Genomic DNA, 16,264 nt, shown 5'->3' with positions numbered 1-16,264 from the left:
CAGCTACTAACTACCATGCTCTATACAAAGCTAGGCTATCATCTGAGCACATCAACACCAAGAAAACACACACAAAAAAGTAGAAAAGAAGAAAAGATTAGAAAATGGGAAAACCCACACGCAGTTGTCTTTCAAAGTTGCCAAAACTTCCAAAGATGCATTGTCTTTTTCTTTCATGTATTGTCTTTATTTTTAGAAAACACTTGCACCTCCGCTATGTAAGAGAAATTAATACTGATGTGAAATTTTATTTATTAATTATACTGTTTGATTTAATGAACACTCGAAAATCAAAACGTGTTCTATGTTCAATTTATGTCAAATACTCAGTTTTCTATAAGAATTTTGACTAAACACAGAAGATCAGTTTTTCTTTAAAAAGTTTGCCCTAATTCTAAATACACATAGCAAAATGATACATTAATAGAATATAAACAAAGTCAAGTCAATCTTAGCTTAACTCAAGGGTTAAAAAAAAGCAAGGGGAGCAAGGAGGAGGGAGGAAATTAAAACTAGCAGTTGGGAGGCCCAAAATCAAGATTGCCAACTACATTCTGCAAGAATATGGAGAGTTCTGGTCCTCACATTCAAGGTAAATAAATTTAAGCATTAGTGCGCAGTGGAAGACAGAGTAGCTGGATGAAAGAAAGCCAGTGATAGAAGAGGAGCCTAGCTACTGTGCATTACCAGTTTTACAAGACTTACAAAGTTAAGAGAGGAAAATATTGCTGCCCATAAATACACTACAATAAGCATGAGGGAGGCAGAAGCACTGCTGTCTCAGAACCGGAGAAGAAATAATTCCAAGGACAAATGTGTGTGAACTGATCACGCATACATTAAAGCTATAAAAGAAAAAACGTTTTTAGCTATTCCACCATTACATTCCTGGGGCATGTTTTCAAGTCAGATGGTGGAACAAGAAATTTACTTTCATTTACAGTTGTGTAGAATAAGTTCCACAAATGTGACTGCATCATGTTGTCCTGATGAAGCAGGAGACTATAATTAATGACACAGTATTTTCCAATTCCCTGTTCTTGTTCTCTTTTATGACAATAAAGGAATTTATTTATCCCATACACATGGAGACTTGTGTGACTGCAGAGGACATAAGGGTCAGAGAAGTCACAAAAAAGCAAAAAAGATACAGGGATCCTCATGTCCACCATCAAAGTCCAATTACTGTTCATAGTATCATACAAACAAGATCCTTCATTCTGATCGTTTGCTGCATCAGCAACAATATCATACAGTTTTGAACCCTTACTAAAACTGCCTAGGTAATAAAAGATTTTAAACTAGAGACTTGACACCAATAACCTTTCAGCTAATTTGAAACTGCAAAAGAATGAAAAGAAAGTATCACCACAGACTGACCCCTTAGAGTCCTCAGTATTTGTTACAAGGCAGCATATTAATTATCTGCATGTGTAAAACTTTTTTAGGGTCTTAGTGTCCCTGTGTGAAACTAGAACATGACAGAAAAGGAGGTAGTGAGATGTGAAACATACTTTTTGATGATGCACAGCATTCAGGTTTCATTTGATGCGGTATCCTGTATAACTTGATTTGTCGATGCTGCAGTTTAAAAATCTACAACTACAGATACGTTCCATGATATTTCTAATAAAAACTACTATGGTTTTAAAAGAAAAAGGTGATTTGGAATTTATATTATTATATAAAGATGAACAGATATATAATTTTAATACTTAAACCTTTCTGTGAAAAGGAATACCTTAATATGTACGCCTTAAAAAAAAAAAAAGTAGCTCTGGCTGGCATTTATATAGCTTATACATGAGGAATGAAATCCTTCTATTTTCAGAATAATTGAAGATAGATGGTTAGTTAAAACAATATTTGAAAAGCAAAGTCTTGATTAAAGATAACATCTTAAAACTATGTGGACTTTCAGGTGTTTATTGATTATTCACAGTCAGTTTTAATGAGTATTCCCTGCAAAAGTTCTCTGTCCCTACACAGTGGCATATTTTTCACATTTTCCAGAAGACAAACATTTTGCCATTGAAATTTTATTGCTTTGCTTGTGAGTTATAAAGATTTATAGCTTCTCTCAGTTGGTCTCAGCAGCATCACTAACACAAGGGTATTGCTCTGAGAAATAACTGAGAAGCTGTAGATTAGAAAAACATTCGCAGTGACCATTGTGGGTTTAGCTGTTGCTAAAAACACTGAATCTGCTATTAGAATTTGTCTGCATTAGTAGCCCTTTGTTTGCAATAAAACAAGAATCCTGTGTGTGGAATGAAAAACTGTTCAGCTCAGTGGGTATATAATGGGTATATAATAATGACCCAACAAAACACTTCACTTCAAAGGGTTTGGTCCTTTCCTTTGTACCTGGCGATTTAGTCAAGGGGCCTCATTTTCAGAACCAACTGATATTGCGATTTCCATGGAAGTCATTAAGTACTTCAAAACATCAGCCACCTCTTTGCACTCTAAATAGCATTCCAAGAAACTTCTTTTAATCCAAAATCATGGAAAGCCTGCTGCAGCTGTTATTCAATACTGAAATAGTCTAAAGCCACAAGGGGTCTTCTAACTGTGGGGTGTTGCCAAGGCTTCTTCAACTCTGCCCCTAGGCGATGCATGGGAGCTGGGTTCACTGCACCCCTCACCTTCCCATGACGTTAGAAAAATCAAATCTCCCCAATCCAAAGGGAGTTTCTTACCTGGCTGGTGCTGGATTACTCTGGAGATGAGAGTGGGATAGCTGTACCAACTTTTCCTGCTAAACCTGGGTCACTGTGAATTAAAGACAAGAGACAAGGGCCATAAACAAATTTAAGAAGGAGAGCAGCTCTGCAGCATTTGCCTTCCTAGCCTTGTGTAGCTGTCAAGCTGCTGCAGGGCAAGATTTTGCATATAAATCAATGCTGCAGGGTGATTTTCCCAGATAATTATGGCTTGTATCCAAATCTCATTTACCTCCTCCCCAAAGAGACAATAACAAAAGACGGTATCTGGATATGGGGGAAAATAGAGAGAATAAAGTTTGGAATTTAAATAAATGAAGATACTTCTGCTGATTATAGGATTTGCAGAGTAAATTAACCTGCACGCAACCTCCACAATGCTAGAACTACACTGCTACCAATACCTGATAACACCACCTCAGGGGAATCCCCCGGTAATGGAGTCACTGCTCTTTGCTTCAGGTAATGCTTCATGTAGTCAAAATTTGCTAGTTGCTCAGAGCAACTGGGCATAGAGAGATCATTTCTTTGTCCTAATTTGATGATGTGAATTTCTTATGGAGGAAAACAATTTTTTACATTTTGTCATTGTTTTTGTTGCCAATTTTCCTAATAAATTAGAAAGATCAAGAACTATGCTGAAAGCCAAATTTCACATAGTAAGGGTGAGAAAAAAATCTCAGTAAAATTTGATTTTCCTCATCATTGGCTCTTTCATATCCCAATAATCCATTTTTGGGACAGATTCTAATCTCAGATGCCGCGTGGGCATCCCGGCATACCTAAGAAAAATCTGTTACTGTGCATCATGCGTGATATTAGAATCTGGCCCTTCCATCGTAGATGGAACATTTGCATAAAGTTCTTACAACTTTTTATAATAGCCATATTTTCTAATATTTGCAACTGTGCACATTTTTGCCTGAATTGCCTTTCATTCCACAGATGGCAATTACGAAAAGCCCTCACATATGGCAACTACAAAAATAAATTCGTCTAAGGCTACAAACGTACAAATTCACCACAAAACGCAGCACTCCGAACACAGTCCCTTTTCTGAGACCTCGAGTCACACCTTAGCCCCTGCTCCTGTAATGAAGTCAACTGACAATGTCAGAAAGTCAAACCTAAGAGCTCTCAATTACTATGATTTTACCCTGATTTATTTCTCAAGTCTGAGAGTGAATGAACTTTCTGACTGTATCCAGAACACCCTCTAGGCATACATTTAACTTTATATAAAGAATTAGCCCCAGGGAGATCAGTCACATCTCTAATTACTTGGACAGATCATCACCATTTTGTTCAGATTTTTCTTTTTATTCCCCACAATCAAGTCAGTATGTGAGTACATGAGGCATAATGTGGTCTGCAGAAGATGGCCTTTTTGACCCATGGTTTTTAGCTGCTTTTCCATAAATGCTGAGGATAAGTCTAAGTTTCAACCCGTCCCTGCCTGCTCTGTGCTCGCTGGCAGGCCTGCTCCGGGGAGCGGGGGGGTGCTGGGGCTGCCACGAGGGGCCCTGGCAGGAAGGGGATGGTATCCAAACACACACCGTATCTTAGAATGATGGTTGCCCTTTACAAGTGTATTTCCTTAAAAGTCTTTAAAGCAATTTTTAATAGCACAGTTAATTTTTCCTGCAGAAAGATATATTGTTGTATGCCAATTTATTCTCTTAAGCACTTCAGTTAATTCAATTTCAGTGTCAAATACCAATTACTTTGTTTTCCAAGGGCTGCTCAATCCAACCTCTATATACATGTTATTTTTTTATTAAATCCAGAAAGAAAACACTCATTGCCTCTTACTTATTTTAAATTACCCATAATTCCTTAGTCACAGTGTTTCTCTAATGTAGCCCTCCAGTCTAATAACAGCTTGCTCATTGCTATAGAGTCTCTAGAAATACAGCGTGTCTTTTATTTCTTTCCATGCATCTAAGATCAATGCATTATTTAATGGTCATACAATTTGGAAATGTTAAGTGCTAGATAAATGTGTATTATTATTTTACCTCACTGTGATGTTCACAGCACTTTCATTTCAATTTTTCACCTGCTATTGACTAACCTGTCATCCTACAGTGGCCTTAAGATTTACAGTTATGTTTACATTATAGTTTTCAGTGCTTCAGATCCAGCTCCACAACTCCTTTGATCTTTAGTAGGTATCCAGCTCCAGGTTTTGAGGTGGTTGTTGGGGGTTTTTTTATTATCATAGTCATTACTTTACTTTTTTAATTTGCTGCATTTTCCTCCAAAATTTCTCTGAGAGGCAAAATACAAATCATTTTTATAAGGGCATTAGTATTCTGGTGTGTTTTCCTGACTAACCTTTCTAGACTGTTGTCTAACTACTTACTATTTATCTGAGAAAAATATATAGAGAAAAGGCTGGGTCCCAAACCTGCACTGGTGTAAATCTGCACAACTTACTTGCAAGCAGTGACATTCTGCTGCTCTCAATTAAATCTCCAGCAGGTGATGATTTGCCCTAAATGCGTTAACCCTTCTACTTGCCTTCAGCACACACCCATAAAAAGAAACTACAGTCTTTTCTACTTTATCAGTAGACTCCTTCTTACTCCAAATGACCATCAGCAAATTGCAACCTCCTCTTATGTTTCTGGCTACTACTCTAATGACTCGTGACTTTAGGAATGCCTCACTTGCCTTCATCCGGCCACTGGAAAAGGCTTTCAACACTGAATTTTTTGTATTTTAGTATTCTGTCCTAACTCAACGTCCCTTTGCACCTTCAAGTCATCTCTCTCCCCACTTGAGGCTATCAGCCTCCTTTCTCTTATTGCTGTTCCCATCAAGTACGATAAAAGCCTTCAAATCTCTAACCCAACTAATTTGTCTCAGTAACATTAGGAGATGGTATTTGGTCTAATTTACATCCCATGAAATCCTAGTGACTTCAGTAAGTTGCACAGCGTGTAAATCACCCCACAATGTAGCTCACAAACAAGTTTCTCCTTACATGCCAATATAGCTGGCTTTTCCCCAGCTCTAACAAAGCTCTGCAACTCTTTCCCTCTGACAGTATCTGTCTTGTCTTGAAGAATATTCCTCAGACGTTCAGTTCTCCTAGATCCTTAGCATTTTTTCCTCTGCAAGTATACACCTTTCCATTCTTTACAGTGATATTGCAATTCCCTGTTTCCCAACACCCTTCTCAACTCCTTTCCCCTTATCGCTACAATAATTTTCATGCTACTGAAAACCTAACAGCTTTGTTTGCCATCCTGCCTTCTCATGCTATTACACATCAGAGCTTTCTCAACAGCTGCTTTGATACACTGTACATCCAAACCACTTTGCTTGCATTACCCTCATTAAGAAAACAATAATTAAGAGCAGTTTGTTTGTTTTCAAGTAAACAGAAAAACTCAATGCTATAAAAGTCAACTGAGAGACTCATCTGACTATATCCATCCATCTCACTTAGCTTCCTTGAAACAAAACCATCCACATACAGTGGATGTTCCAAAAAGATAGGCTTATTTTATAAACCAGTCCCAAAATATAATCTTGCAATGGTTGTGTTTTAAGTATTGGCATGAGTTAACTATGCAAGAGTGCTCAGAGTCAGAATGGCATTCACTGTATCGGTGAGGTTTTCCATGCATCCAGGCAGCAGTTCTCAGCTCTCATACACTGGGGAGAATTTAAATCGGGAGCTTTTGAAGACAGGTCTATGCACCATGGCAGCAGCCTAAGGCTGCATAGAGAAAGATGCATTTTACAACGTTACTGTGAACAACATTTTAAATCAGACTGTACGCACTCATGGATAGGGACTATATTTTACCCTGGTCCTAAGTGAAGGGTGAGGAACAACAGAGTTTTGATTGTGACTAGACTGGGTGTGTAGTGCAAACAACATTGATAAATGTTGTTCTAACACTCTGCTTTAAATAACTGTCTTCAGAAAGAGTAAAGACCTCCTGTCTAGGTGAAAACCCTAATTTTTCTGTCTGAGTAGTAAAACAATTCAAATAGCAGTGAAGATTATAAAATGGAAAAGAGGGAAAACGGAAAAAAGCAAAGAGGGGTACCATATTTACCTTTTGTGAGTCTGGAGAAAAATTAAAAAAAAAAAAAAAAGCTTCCTAAACATATTTGGAGAGTTTGGACAGTTGGAAGCATAGAAAAATCAGATCCTGTTGTAACCACAACACAACATCCACATTTGTGTTCATCGCTACCTGCATATTTTTGAACCAAAATCACACTGTACCCTGGAGTATCCAGACCTTCCTCCCATGATCCAAGAAAAAGAAATTCTTTCAGGACAAGCAAAGTTCATTGTATTACTGCAAATTACAAGTCCACTAACTCATTTCTCTGAGAGAAACATTTTATTCAATAGTCTGTATTTCATTCATCTATTTGTAATGAGAAGCGAGCTCACATTTACACTAATGAACTTAATGACTGATGAATGACAAAAATGCATTTCTTGTCAAATAACCTGTTGCAATTGTTCCAGCAACGCTGGTAGTGTTGTGTTTGCACAGCTTCCTCTGGTGGCACATGACCAGGGGTCTGACAGGTCCCTGCTGTCCAAAGTTATTCCCATCATGGGCAGTTCTATTAGGATTTCTCATCAGATTTGTATGGCTGCAGTATCTTTTAGGAATATATAAAATAAAGGTTCCTAAAATGGTCCTGTCATTGTACATTTATCAGCTAAAGCTGCCAAGACTGTGCATGGATATGGCAAAATACTAATTCTTCCATAAGGATGCGGGCTGTGTATGCAGCTTGCTGCACATTTCATCTAACAGCGAAATGAGTAGAGTATTACTGAACAACACAGTTTAAATAAGGTCAGGAGGTCAGCTTTCTCCAGGATGCTGTAGTGAAATGGACTGTAAAAAGCTCCTGCAGTGTGTGAGAGAGGGAAGACAGGATATTATAATAGCCATACTCAATACAAGGTAGAACCAGAATTTTAAACACAGGCTGATGATATGATTTCTCCATTGGAATTCAGTATAACTGCAACTTAATATGTGAGGCAGAACAATTGCTAGAGCTTTTTTCCTGTCCTGTAAAAAGTAAATAGGTTTTTAAAGTGTCTCACTGCAGAAAACAGTAAGATGAAGATGTATATATATATAAATGCAGCAGAGTTGCTGCATTTGAAAGGCTGAGCAGCTTATATGGTGAAGGTGGCACCAGTCCAAGTCCTAGCATCACCAGTTCTCCCTTTTGCAGTTGCGTGATGTGAAATAGTGAAATAACTGGTTATCCCAGAGCAGGTATCAGCCACCGACTGCTAGTGCAGTCCTACACTGTACTAGTAGTTACGTATGAACAGATGACCCTCCCATTTTCCTGTGTCTCCACTAGCACACAACTGCATCATTTCAATTTCCATTAAGATTTCAGTGTCTGCGCAAAAGCCACAACAACAAAGAGTAAAGATACGATACCCAATGGTACAGTACCCAGGGTAGTTGTTGGCATGTGGAAGACAAGGACTAAGGACGTTCGTCTGCCTGATTCAGATGATAGATTTCAATCCTCTCCTTCCTTGAAGGATGCTCTCACGCCAGCCAGCTCCTCTGTTCTTAAGGAGTGAAGGCAAAGGTCATCTGCATCCAACTCTCATATTTCCCTTAAATTCCATGTCAGAAGCTTTATCTCCTGCAGTGTCTTGAAGAAGAAATACTTGATCCTGAAGAAAATAGTTTCAACAGGTTGGATGATGGTTTTTGTGATAAAAATAGATTCCCAGACTACTTCAGATTATTTCTGAAGTTAAATAGACTGATGGCATGAGGAAGAAATGGCACTACATTACATACAGAAGGCATTACAGACCATGTGTATTAAAGCAGAGATAGAAGAGCATCCTCTTACCTATCAGCTAATCTCTTCTTTTATTAGAGTTAAGATATTTTTATATAAAGTGGAACAGAATTCCTCATAGTCCTTCCAAGACAGATCAGTGCCTAATAGCAATGGTTTGATATGCAGCAATACCTGGCCAACAGCTTAATCATTTGTCTTTTAGATATTGCTACAAAATGGGAATATTTGTTTCCTTATTGGGTGGGAGGGGCATGATAGCAGACTTCCAGACAAGTAGAAAACATTTGCTCAAAACTTAGGTGTTCATTCCCTCTCCGTTACAGGCTATGCTCTCTCCTGGCTTTCCCAAGGCTTCTCTGGCTGGCTGTGCTGGCAGGACTCCAGCTACTGTATCAGAACATGGAGAAGGTAGAAATGATGGTAGTTAGTGCTTCAAAAGCACTTCCTTGACATCTCCACCTGCCTAGGACACCTGCAAGATGATTAGGATGAGCTGGAGTTCTGGACTCCAGCTGCAGTCTTTGAGGCTACTGGATGTCCAAACAGGAAGATATGTACAAACAAAAATCCCACTCGATACCTCGACAGCTGCACTTGTCTAGACCACCTGGTCACGGTAAGCCATCTCTTTGTGAGTTCCTGCCTCAAAGTTGATGGATTAATACTTAGGAATGAAGCCACAGTTGACTGAAGTAGTCCAATTAGTGTGAGAAGCAGCAGGCCATCTGCTCACTAACACAGGCTATGGAAACTCATCACTTTTGCATACCTCACTGCCTTCCCGTGAAATCAATATCTCTGTCCTAATAGTCAGAGCATTGCAATCTGCTAGAGTGTTTGTGAAAGAAAAGAGACTAAGCAATGGCAGCAAGCTCATGGCAGTTTTTCCACAAAATTAAAGTGTGCTCTATGGAGAAGGACCTTTCCAGTTCCACTACAGACAGAAATATCTCTGCTCGAGCAGAGGTGGAAGAGCTCGAGTGAGGGCACTAGCTGCTCCACCATATTGTGCAAACTGCCAAGCACAGGCCATCCAGCTTTCCATAGTTAGAATACTCATTAGATGCAAGACAGAAAGGGGTATAAGTTATTCTATATGGAAGGCCTTCAAAATCCAGGTCTCCAGGGGAACCTGAACTGTAACTAGGTTCACAGGCCACTGGTCTTCAGAGAAAGGGAACACAATAATCTTACACCTTAAAATTAAAAAAGAAATATAGCCATAAAAGAGTCAGGGCAATTCAGAACAGCATTGCTTCTCGTCAGCTACTCAGCCAAATATTCCAGTTATGTAAATGACTACAGCACACATACAATTTCTATTTTAACCTGTATACAGTAGTATTTGATTTTTTTCAGCCAGTGCTGTAATGTATTGCTATTTTACTGATGGCATGACTCTGCTGTCCTTGGTCAGACCAAAGGTCCATGCAGCACAGCATATTATCTCTGACAATGACGGTTTAGAGGAGGAATATAAAACTACAGCAAGCCTAATTCCTTCTTTCCTTTAGCAAACCCTTCAAACTACCTGAGCCAGATGTTCTATCTTCATATTTTACAGCCTCTTCCAGGATTTTCTTTCATGAACCTGCCTTTATAATACTGTATTTAATCCAGCTAAATTTTTGGTATCCACAATTTTGAGCAGTGTGTCACACAGTTTAATTTAATATTTTACGGACTCTTAATTTCATACCACTTCAGCTATCTCTCCTCCGAGATGAAGACTTCTTGTCTACTTTGTCGTTTCTTGTATGGAACAGTTTCAAATATGCAATAAGCCCTGTTGGGCTCCTCATCTATTTTTCTGACAGGAGAGAGGTGGCAGAACTATATCTAACGGTCAAGATGTAGACACTGAACACCAGACTGGGATGGTCACAGAACTATCCAAAACAGCTCAGAAGTAATAACCACTAGTTCAGCACCATCCGTGTTACATATACAGATTAGGACTGGTTTCTCCAATGTACAGTGCTTTGCATTTATTTATATTGGGCTTCATTTATCATTTGATCCCTTAATCACTCGTTATTTTGACATCCCAGTACACCTCTTCACAGCCACTTTAATTTTTACTACTGCAAATAACGTCAAATTCAGCAAATGCTTCCTCTCTACTGTTACCCTTTCCTGAGACTACTTATGGATAAGTGATGAGATTTCTGTGGGACATGCTAGTAGTCTCCCTCCTCAGTGAAAATTAACTACTTATTCCTTTTTTTGGTGTTACGTCTTTTATCAATGTACAAGTCATGGGTTTTTATTAATCATTTGACTTTTTAGTTCTTCTAAAAGCTTTCAGTGAGAGACAGCATTTGAACTTTTTGGAAATCTGAATATAATTCTATACCTTAAGGCATTTTCTAACTCTTTGTGTGTTTAGCCATCAGATTTTCTTTTAGATAATCGCACATGAGACTTACGTATAAACCAAAGATTGAAAACACTGACCCTGGACATATTTTAGGGAAGGAAGAGGTACTATACCTAATTTTCATCAAGTACAACACTATAGTATCATGATACATCTATACAAGGCAGATAAAAATACAAAAAAGCTACTTATTTGGTCACCTCAGATAAAATACAGCCATTTTTACTGAACAATAATCTGTAGTGCACTTTAATAATGTTAGGGGTTACAAACTTTGTTTTCAAAGAGGAGCATGATTGAGCTTCCTTAGCATGACATATATTTACCTATAGTGTCAATTAAGACCGGGTGGGATGCTTGAACAGAGAGTAATTTATTTCCTTGAACGCTTGCAGAGAAACCCTCCCCCAAATAAGATCAATTTTCCTTCAGGAAAGACAACAATACAGAATTTAAACGGTAGCCATGGCTTCTGTAAACTCTCCAAGCTATACCTCCTTTCACAAAAAAGGAAAATCACACAATAATACAGAAAAATGTGAGAAAGAAATATCCTCAAGCTCTCTGGAAAAACAAAGTATTTTCTACTTAAAAAGCAAGGAAGACAAACTGTGTGCAGCCTTGGGAGAAAGCAAAAAAAACACACTGTAGGAGCAAAATATATAAGATATGGCAGTCTGCCAAGGAATCAGGACTGGACAATAACACAGGATGGAAATACTGTCTAAAACACTCCCATGGCCAATATGAACCAGTTTCTAGACACAGATAAGAGAGTTGGAGTATTAACTCTGGCAACACTTCCCTGCTTTGTCATGCCAACAGTATAATGGAAAATGAAACATTGATTGATTGAACTGCACAGGACTTGCCATGAGATATGAACTGTATTACTTAGAGAATCTTGAATGGATTCTCAGTAGCTCTGCTTTGTAACTAGCTAGTGTTTTATATTTAGCCACTTTATAACTGTAATGTGCAGATGGAAGCAGATTTTAAGCCCTGCTTTGTTTTATTTCATGTTTCAGGCACTGCTGTGCCATGGCACAATAGGTATCTGGGGGATTGCTAACAAATTGGTGAAAGTACCATGCAGTAAAGTCCACGTCTGGCTTTTAATTGTGTAAACGCTGAAAACACTCTGAATACTCATCCTACTCTACACAGCAGTCCTACAGGGCAGGCAGATTTTATTGAGCTGGGCTGTAAATGGGTCCATAGTCAGGGCAGGTCCTTATTCTATTATCATGAGTGGTGTCCTGAGGTGTTCCTTCGGATTACAGAATAGCACTTTCTCTCAACAAAAATTGCAGTCACTCTGACACTTGTTGCCAAGGCTGTGAAAGGCAGCAAGTAATTGCTTCTAACCTGCACTGAACCCCAAGAAGTGTGCTGAGCAACAGTGCTACTTAAAGCTATTGAATACGGGCAGCTTCCCTGGTATTAGCCAAGATTACCAAGTGAGTTGGCAGATGCCAACACATTTTTGATATTAAAATGCTGGGAAACTACTTAAATATCGATGCATTCATTATGAAAACATCTTTTTGGCATTTGCGTCCAATTAATGCTTGTGCTTTAGCACAATCAGTTTTCCTCATTATATTCAAATGTGATGGCTATGTGAATGACTGAACATGATTATGGAAATGTTGGCTCACATTCCCTGAAACGGGTATTTGTAAGGAGGCTGTCAATTGGAAATATTTGGAAATCTATCGGGAGCTCAAGCACATTTTAAAAGGACATCTGTGTACAAGAAGCTATCAAAATCAACAGTATTATCGTACAGGCGCATTCCATAATGTGGCAGAGGTGCAGTTGGTGAGCATTATGTTGCATTACCAGTCTATGGTTCAGCTGTACAATACCATTGCCAGTCCTAGCTGTATAGTTATGAAAGGAATGGATATCAAGTAACAAATATGAACTTAAAGCTAAATCATGAGGTTGTGTCACAATCAGCTGGATATCAAAAAGGGAGTAATTTGTTTTCAGAAGCCAAAAGGCTAAACACAGGATCCATTATTAAAGAATGTTTGCAGTACAAAAACAAAGGCTTTCCTGGCACAGGCACAACAAAAATCATAGTTGTGTCTATCATCCAAGTGGTTTGTTTTAGAAATGAATTCCATAAATTTTCAAACAGGTGCACAGGACTTAGCTTCGCAAATCTATTAAAGTAAATAAAGCATGAACACTGCCCATCTACTCATCTAGTTGGACTTTATTTTTTTTAAGCTGTTTGCTGGATTTATTCATATTGGTGCATTTGACTTTTATTTTGAGGGCATTGTTCTCATTAAACAGCTAGATTACAAATATTTTGTTGTTGAAGGACAGAAGGCATGGTTTAAGCTTTTTAATACTTTTTAACCAGCATACATCTCTGATAATCAGCAACATCCTTTAAACTGCAATTCCAGCTAATTTACGCCTGCCAAGCTGCCCACTGTAACTGAAGAGTTTCAGTAGCAGAGAGTTCAGTCTGCCTTGAGCAGCTCTCGGACCTGCTCCAATACATGGGGCAGAAATAGCCTACCTCAGCCCTTGCAACATGGGAGGATACCTGCTCTTCTCCTACTGCAACTACATGATAACTTCCCCCAATATGCTGCTGCTGACGGTAGTGAGAACTCCTTGCTATTGAGGTCACAGTAAATTAATCTGTGTAAGTAAGCAGCACTAGAGAAATCTTGAGACCTGAGAATTTAGGGGGGGTTCTGTTATGGTTTGTGCTGGGCTCAACTTGTGACAGAATAGGGAGCGTTGGCTTGTAAGGTTGTGAACAAGGACAACAAAAAAAACCAAACCAAAATGAAATAGGGAGAAAACAAACCCATTTTAAATTTTGGGTTTTGTTGGTTTTTTTTGGGGGGGGGGGAGTTTGTGGGTGGCTTTGGTTTTTTTTTCACAGAGGGGAGGTTATTATTATTTTTTATTCTTCCAAAACTCTGCCTATTTGCAATATACAACATTGTTAGTTTGCAAAAATAATACCTGAAATCTGACTCTAAAAGGTTAGAAGATTTGTGACTATCACGAAACAGACAATGAAATCCAATCACTGAAATTTTAAAGCCATTTTTGCAATGTTGAAAAGTGCAACTATTTTTGATACCAGTTTAAAACAGACCAAGTATTGCAGTTTACATTTGTGCAATTACTGCAGTCAAAAGCAAAGGTAAAACCCAAGAAAGACTCATAGGACATGTTACAGGGTCCTGTTGCAGCCATTTTTGTACATAATGGTCAACACTTTTCATTATTTCTCGTAAGTATTCTACATCCACAATTTAGTTTATAAATTGTAACATCTGTGGGAGCTGACAGTTTTCTCATTAAAAAAAAGCCTAAGTAAGTTAAATTCAAAAGAACAGAAAAAGGAAGCCAGATTGATTTGTATATCCAACCAAGCTGTAAGACTTGAAATATCTAAGGCAAATAGAAGTATTACTTCCAGGCGTTCATCTAGCAGATATAATTTTAGAAATACATATACAACTGTACGTGCCCTAGCTAGCTGCTCAATGTTTTAAAAAAACAAAAAGCAAACACAAAACCCCAATGTAGTCTTTGACAGATCGTTAGAAATGAGAAGACAACAACTGCATAAACACAGAGGTCATGTCTGTAAGAACTCATTAATGCCAAGTTAAAGTGTGAAATATGAGAAAGTGGACTATGCCTGTACTTGTTCCAGCCACCAACAAAAGTGAGGCATTACCACTGAGTGGTATTTTGTGCAAATCAGGCTGCTTTCTTTCCACTCACAAGCTCCTACTGAATCAACCACCAGGCTGTTCGCAGGATATTTTTGGTTGACTGGGTGTCAGTAATGTTTTTTTAATGGGAGAGTGACAGATTGAGAGAGGCAGATGTTCAAGCTTGCGTATTAAAATAGGTGCCCCTGTAAGCTGATTCCCAACATATTTCTGTGACCTACAAGCCACTTAGGCAAACAAGAGAGCACACAGGTGGTGAGCCTGACCAGTGATCCCAGACTGAACTGTATGTTACTGAACTATGTTCTGCAGGATTCTATTACTTCTCATCAAGACCAAAGGAACTTCTTTTGAAAACAGAAAGTTGATGTTTTCTGTCTGATAGCTGCAAAGCTCCTATTATGGACAATGTCTTTGGGACTCTGGAATTAATCCCCCTTGCCTGCTTGGTTTGGTTCCAGTAGAGTGACCCTCAGTACAAATGTACTCAAATGTAAGCAATAACCACAGTTCAACACATCCAGTCGCTGTTCCCTCACATCATCAGGTAGTCATACCCAGAACCACGTGGCTTACGCAATCAGAAGGGTTTCAGAAGAAAGCTGTTTAGCACCACAACATACAAGAGTACACACAGGAGAGCCACTTGCTGAGGTGCCCTTCTAGGTAAAAGGCTGATTACCAGAGACACTGTCAATGCAAAGAATATACCAAACACATCAGCGTTTGTGGAGAGGTCTGCCTGGGATTCTTCAGTCCAGATTCTGCCATGAGAACTAGCAATGCTTTGTGGAAACTGAATCTAGCAAATACATGTTTTTGATCTGTACAACAACTGCTAGAAATAAAATTGAAAAAAAAAAAAAAAGAAGAAGAAGAAAAATGTTTGCTGTCATGGTGAATCTGAGCCACAATAAAGAAACAAGGGGCAGCCAATTAGTTAGCACTGACAGGATGAATTGAGAAAGGCAGCCCATCCAGCTAGGAAGCTAAAAAATCCAAAGGTTCAAAGAATATGCTGCACTGCACAACATGTACCAATCAGCAGCTTCTCAGGGGGGGTTGTGTGGACGTCAACACAATGAAGACCCTTCCCAGCAGTGTACACTTACAGGCTAGCAGCCCCCGCTGCGTAGAAAGAGGGTCCTGAACCCAAGTTGGAAATGATGTTCATGAGAAATTCTCCTCACAAGAGGTAAATACACTCTTGGGTCATGAACCTTAGTTACAAGTTGCAGACTAGTGTTGGGTAATTCACCTCCCAGGAACAAAGCCTGGTTTGTATAAAGTTCCTGAAACTGAAAAATGGAAGAACACTGATGGGTGCAGAAAAGCTCGCTGGGGGAAGTTAAAGGAATTTAAATAAAGGATAGGATGGAAGCTACAAATAATCAAATAGGAAATAGCAAAGAATAGCAACAGTTCTACACAAGAGAAACAAAATAAAACAAACTTCTACATGTTTTTCTGCAGCCATCTAAGCAATAAGATGGGGAACTAGACTGCCTACCCGACTAGCTTGGCTACACACTTTTAACTGACAATATCAAATATGGGCATAATAACCACACAGGAAGCCTAGTGGAAAGAAAACAGTCAGA

The 16,264-nt window shown here is 38.7% G+C and overlaps 1 long non-coding RNA gene across 1 annotated transcript in view; it reads right to left on the bottom strand.

The window, feature by feature from the left end:
* Nucleotides 1-8,291, bottom strand: part of LOC142602508 (uncharacterized) — a 73,182-nt gene extending 64,891 nt beyond the window's left edge. The window contains exons 1-2 of the long non-coding RNA XR_012836252.1: nucleotides 8,192-8,291; nucleotides 2,703-2,775 (exon numbers count right to left, since the gene is read on the bottom strand). This is a non-coding gene — a long non-coding RNA (uncharacterized LOC142602508). The remainder of the gene's footprint in view (nucleotides 1-2,702; nucleotides 2,776-8,191) is intronic.
* Nucleotides 8,292-16,264: the final 7,973 nt, after the last annotated feature.

Source organism: Balearica regulorum, chromosome 7 (assembly GCF_011004875.1).
Source record: "Balearica regulorum gibbericeps isolate bBalReg1 chromosome 7, bBalReg1.pri, whole genome shotgun sequence".
In the NCBI taxonomy this organism is placed as follows: Eukaryota; Metazoa; Chordata; class Aves; order Gruiformes; family Gruidae; genus Balearica; species Balearica regulorum.
This window is presented reverse-complemented; position numbering and strand designations above follow the sequence as displayed.